Source organism: Mirounga leonina, unplaced genomic scaffold (assembly GCF_011800145.1).
Source record: "Mirounga leonina isolate KUSES-001 unplaced genomic scaffold, KU_Mleo_1.0 Mir_168, whole genome shotgun sequence".
Taxonomy (NCBI): domain Eukaryota; kingdom Metazoa; phylum Chordata; class Mammalia; order Carnivora; family Phocidae; genus Mirounga; species Mirounga leonina.
This window is the reverse complement of record NW_023270426.1, coordinates 66620720-66626719: the sequence shown is the minus strand read 5'-3', so window position 1 is coordinate 66626719 and position 6000 is coordinate 66620720. Positions and strand designations below refer to the sequence as shown.

General features: G+C 37.1%; 1 long non-coding RNA gene across 1 annotated transcript in view; it reads right to left on the bottom strand.

The window, feature by feature from the left end:
- Positions 1 to 1984: 1984 nt before the first annotated feature.
- Positions 1985 to 6000, bottom strand: part of LOC118017040 — a 75582-nt gene continuing 71566 nt past the window's right edge. Inside the window, exon 3 of the long non-coding RNA XR_004681035.1 lies at positions 1985 to 2132. This is a non-coding gene — a long non-coding RNA (uncharacterized LOC118017040). The remainder of the gene's footprint in view (positions 2133 to 6000) is intronic.

Sequence of the window (6000 nt, the reverse complement as noted above, 5' to 3'; positions counted from 1 at the left end):
AATAAATAAATAAATAAATAAATAAATAAATAAATAAATAAATAAATAAATAAAATGAATCTTTGGAGGCTCCTTTCAGCAATATGACTCTATGATCCCATTTTACAGATGGAGATGGAAATATATATATGGAGACACATGTGACATATCTGAGAAATGACGTATCTATGAGAAATGATACTACGTGACATATCATAATCAGAAATAGAAACTGATATAAAATATACAAAGACAAAAATTGTTAAATCCTTTACCTTATTATTTACCTAACTCCTCTGTTTCTAGCCTAGTGTTTTTTTTTTTTTTTATTTTTAAGGATTCTGGCTGGAGACTATCAAAACTAACTGACCCAAGCACCCTAGGATCTGTTAACCAATAGTAAAATACAAGCTCTGACTTGGTTAGAAATCTCTTAAAACATTAATCACACTCATATCACTCGACTAAATTGTCTACCTCCCTGTTTTATTTCAATCACCATGCAGTTGTCAATGAAGAGAAAGCATCTTGTGGTACAGTTTATTTTTTACTTGCCTGACTTAATGCATCCTGTTTTCTCTTTGAAAGATAAATGTAGAAATTTGCACTGATTTAAAGGAATAGAGAAACCTCCAGGCAAGATTCTACACTTCCTGGTGTGATGGAGAGAAAAGGCAAACCCATTAACGCAGGATTTGATTTCCTAGGAGAAGCACTGGTCTTATCAAAGCAGACGTTTGTAAGCAGTCCATTTACTCAGATAGTAGGCATCTCTCCTGCCTCAGGACCCTCACACGCAAATGGCAAGAATTGTTTCTTACTTGTGGTCCGATATGATCTATCTTTCCTGATCATGCTTAGCATTGACTCACAGTGACACTTGTCACAGAGAGATGAAGACCCTGGAAAGGGAGGGACCCAACATACTCTACTGAGTATCTACCATGTGATAGATCATATGTTAGAACAATCTACGCACATAATCACATTTGATCCTCCCAACAACCTATGGAAGTAAATACCATTCACATTTTATGGTGAATGGTTGAAACTCAATTTAATTATTTGTTGAAAATGATATGGTTAGTAAGTTGAGATGGTTGCTAAATTTGGGCACAAAATAAAGATAGAAGCTTGGTATAAAGAGCTCCGAGGAAGAAAGCAAAGGTTACCACACCTGTGAGGAATCAAATCTGCTTGGAGTCCTTTTTCTAAAGTTCAGTCACTCCTTTTGCAGAATCAGATGAGTAGCACTGTTATCTATGTCCTTGTTCTTTTTGACTAAATTCATCCCCCTCTCACAACAGGGGAAGTTTCTGTTTATTTAAAGGCCATGTTTTTAAAGCTATTGACCTAGAGTTGTCATCACATTCTTCCTACTTCAAATAGTTTGAGTATTAAGATAAATACATCTCCCTCATTTTACTGCTAAATAAACTGACCCTTCAAACATAAGAGCTAACTCATGAAAAATAATATATAATACTTGCCTCCATGAAGGAAACTCTTTCCCTAAAATATACATGGGTTAGAATATCACTACTCTGCGATAGAAGTAGCCCATATAAGAAAGGTGGGATTTTAGAAACATATATATATATGAAGTAAAGAAGTACGTTGAATACAATGGATAAGTAGAAAAGGCATAAAGCAGCTGGGTTCAGGAGAGGGAAAGCAGTGGAGAGAAGTAGAAAATCCCTCTTTGGACATTTTCTTCAACACATGTTAGAAGAAAAGGAAATCAGCAGAGAGGGCTTCTCTAAATGTGGAGCTGTTTCTCCAACCAAGGTTGGTCTCCCTATTTCATGTTTCTCAGTGGTCAAGTTTCATGCTACAGGGCTCTAACTCCTTAGCACTTCTAGGTTGTGTGGTCTGCCCTGCAGTGACCACCTAGGAAGCCAGGCACTGAAGATTCAGTGTGGTTTCTCATGAAAAAGTAGAGAGGATGACCTAGCGATAAGGAGTGTACTGGGCCATGGGATATATCTGAAGAACCTCCAATGTACCTGATTGAGATTGTTGGCCACATATGGTTATCCCTACCCCTTGAAAAATGTCCTTGGCTTCCAGATTCTGTTCTGCTAAGACTTCATTTCTGGCAGCTTTCATACATCGCTCTCTTTCCAGTTGTCTCTCTGCCTTGCTTCTTTTGTCTGTGGAGATGAAAATACAAGTAAATTTTAAGAATTCTTCCAGGTAATTCTGGTACTATTTAATTGCAACACAGTGGATGATCTTCACATGATTTTCTTTCATCAGGTTGATTAACATTTTAGTGCGTTCTTGATTTTTTCCTTTTCTGATTCAATTTTGATAAACATTTGCAGTGGGTTCAATTATTTTTGTTAAGTCAGTACATGAGGCTTTCCTGCTTAATTTTAAGTGAGAGAAAAACAAATTGGTGATTTAGGGAGTTCGTTTGGCTTCTGATGTTATCATCTTTCTGTTGTGGGGAAAAGGTCTCAAATCTAGAAGGACATTTTATAACTTCTGCCTTGTCATGCTTTCGTCCTCACCAGAACACATCCTTCAAATTGGAGGGGGGTGGGCGGGATATTGGTGAGATTTTTTATATATTTGCGACTTTCTTCTTCTTCTCAGTGCTGCTTGGGGGAATAGGAAAAGGAGATACATCATTCCTAAGAGCCTTTACTTTCTTAAATATAATAGGGGACCATCATTAAGATCGACATTTTTAGATTTACAACAGTACTTGTAAACAATTGACCCACATTTTATGATTGGGAAAAAGGCAAACTAAATCCAATAAAAATTTAATCATTTTCTTGTCCTTTTAAGGTTAGTAGATGTAAATAGCATCATTTAAGTCTAAAATTATTTAACTTGATGAATTAAAATTGCCACTCGACATAATAACATAGTGAAGACTATTCACAAAATTAAAATGTTCTTTTCAGAAAATGCAGTTTAAACATTTGCACATTAAAATAAAGAATACTCTTGTTGAGCTCTGGTGAATACAGCAGCTAAAAAACAAAACCAAACACCATTCCTTTTTTTTTTGAAATGTTCTCTTTGGTAAAGAAAATTAGATATTTAAGACTTTCTCCTCTTAGTTCTTTTAATAATGTATCATGGGAGAATATGGAAATTGTGTTCCTCAGAGGTTCTCTAAATAACGTGAGAGTAAAAGAGTGATTTATACAACTTTTAAGAAGAATGAGAGCAAGATGTTTGAGGAAGAGAGAACCAGTTGTGTCTGATTCTTTTTTTTTTTTAAGATTTTATTTATTTATTTGACACAGAGAGAGATGGTGAGAGAGGGAACACAAGCAGGGTGAGTGGGAGAGGGAGAAGCAGGCCTCCCGCTGAGTGGGGAGCCCGATGCGGGGCTCAATCCCAGGACCCTGGGATCATGATCTGAGCCAAAGGCAGAAGCTTAACGACTGAGCCACCCAGGCACCCCATGATTCTTAAACTCTCTATACTGTAATAGGCCCAGAGAACAGAGCCACTGTCTTTTATAACTTTTGGAGGCACCGTTGACATTGACATCATAGTTCACATGAACATCATCCTATGGAGTTGTATGGGATGGTGTGGTGGGGAGCCTAAGCCACATGGCTGCATGTGGATTCCCTGACTTAGAATCTCTTTCATATTACCTTTAGATAATAATAAAAACAACAATAACAGAAGAAAATGTCTTCTGATGTCCATTAAATTTTAGCTTCTCTTCACTGAAGCATAAAAAGTTAGGGAGGAAACCTCAAAAAAACTGCACCTCAGGTATGGCCCAAGAGCTGTCAGGAGGGTGGGTTGGCTTGAAAAATAACTGAGGGGAAGCAAATGAGATGTGTGGGCCTGGCAGGAGAGGAAACGATCCTTCCTGTGCCAAAATAATGGTGGCTGGCCTCCCTTGGGTTTTTGCTATGGATGAGAGTGCTCAGAATTGGGCAACTTCGCTCTTCCCAATTATGGGTGGCAGCTTTAATGGTCAGCTGCTGGTCATTCTGGACCAGATCCCCAATAGGTAGACACTGTTCACTCTTCATTTTTAGATCTTCTCTTTCCCCACTCCCCCCTCTCTCCACAATCCTGACATTTCATATTGAAACATGGACTAGAATAAATTAAGTTACCTATAGTTGGCCAGATAGGTTTTTCATCTTCAGCTTTTATGTTGGTAAGAGGATAAGGGAAGAAAAAGTTAAACAGACTTGCTTTGATGTTATGAAATGCTGGTGGTGTAAATTCAAAATGTAAAGTATCAACCTTGAATAAATAACTTAAGATTTAATATAATGTTTTCCATCTGCAAAATGTCCAAAACAAGCAGACTTCGGTTTATGAACATTTTGGTTGTCTTATTTTTCTTCTGTGGCTTAGACTAAGTTTCCTTGCTTATGGTTTAGTTTTTAAAAGTCTTTGCTACTGGAGTCTCTTCAGCAATGTCAATTCTAAAGGTCTCTCTCCCCTCATAAAATGTTCCCTCAAATCTCACTGAGGAAGAGGAGTTGGGAATACAGGAACAAGCTCACCTTTCATGTAGAGTGGGCTCATATTATTGCCAGTCTTAGCTATATTCCTTCATATGAAGTTTGTATCATAAAAAAAACTGTTTATTTTTGCCTGATGATATCAAGATGAAGCTTTTGGTTATGATAGATTTAAACAATGTCAACAAATATGTCTTTTGAGCTGCTTTCCCAGGGGAGATGATGCATTTTCCTAGAACAGATCACATTTATTCTTAGTGGTACTTCTCCATTCCCCCGTAGAATGTGTTTGTAAGATACCTGGGTCCATGTGAGTCTGGAATTCCTGGCTTTATTTGCAGTACCACTGCTTTTGGCAGGTGACCTTGACTCTCTTTGGTTTTACTACTTGCAGGATTTTAAATTTCATCTAACTGCCATTGTAGCTCAGTGGTTCTTCCGCTTAGAATTTAAGAACTCTGTAATACTTGGCTATTTGGATTCTTAATGGAATTATTTATCACAGTGCATCTCATAGTGATACAGTGTCCTGTGTCATTTTTTTTCTGTTCCTAGTCCTGGTCTTAGCCTGTGCTTAGATCTCTCTGTAAAAGATTTCCTGAAAAGAGAGGTAATGGTGTCCTCCTTAATTGAGACGTCCCTGCAGCTTCATATAAATGTTATAATGATGCAGACCATCCCCCTGCCCCCACTTCCCAACCCACTACTTCTTTTTTGTTACTTTTCTAGGTAGGAGATGACACACAATATCCTATAAGAGATGAGCAAAAATATCATTAGAAGTGATCATTTAGAAAATAAATCAGTCAGGAACAGCTGGGCAACAGTGACTCGGGGATCCAGTAAAAATGTAGGAGAAACACATTTTAGTACAAAAGAAAATTAAATAATGGTCACTATAAATGAACAGGAACATTTTCTCTTCATTTGATGTTTTTACTATATGAAGTTCAAAATAATTTACAAGCATACATTAATAATTAGCTCTCTGCACACCCCCATTTTTGAATGCTTAAATTGAGGCAGATGGCTAATGATTGATTTATTCAAAGCACTCAGCATGTCAGTGGTTGAATTTTCTTGAGATCCCTTTCACTGTAGACCACACCACTTCTAATGACTTATGTATAATTCATCTCAGCTTCGTCCAAATTAGGAGCTGACATTTTTTGGTAACACAAATCACAGCTCCTTGTCAGTAAAAGAACCCCAGTGTGGGAAACTCAGACTGCTAGGAAGCTCAGTATGCTGCTAACTTTTTTGTTTTTGTACAGATTTGAGAGAATTTAATAGTTTGCCACCATTATGTTGGCACATGAGTGCATATGTTTATTGATGAAGTTGATTTTTCTTCAACCCAGGTATTTCCTGGGCAAGCAGGAAAGGAGATCATTGTGAGGATTTTCTCTCAGGTGGTTCAAAATGAATTAACAATAAGAATGCATTAAAAATGCTTTCGGTCCAGTAATTTTTCAGTACTGATCTTAGAATGATAACTATGAGCCTAAAAAACAGAATCAGGTGGTTTTATTTCAATTTCTTCAACATCTTTTTGGAATTT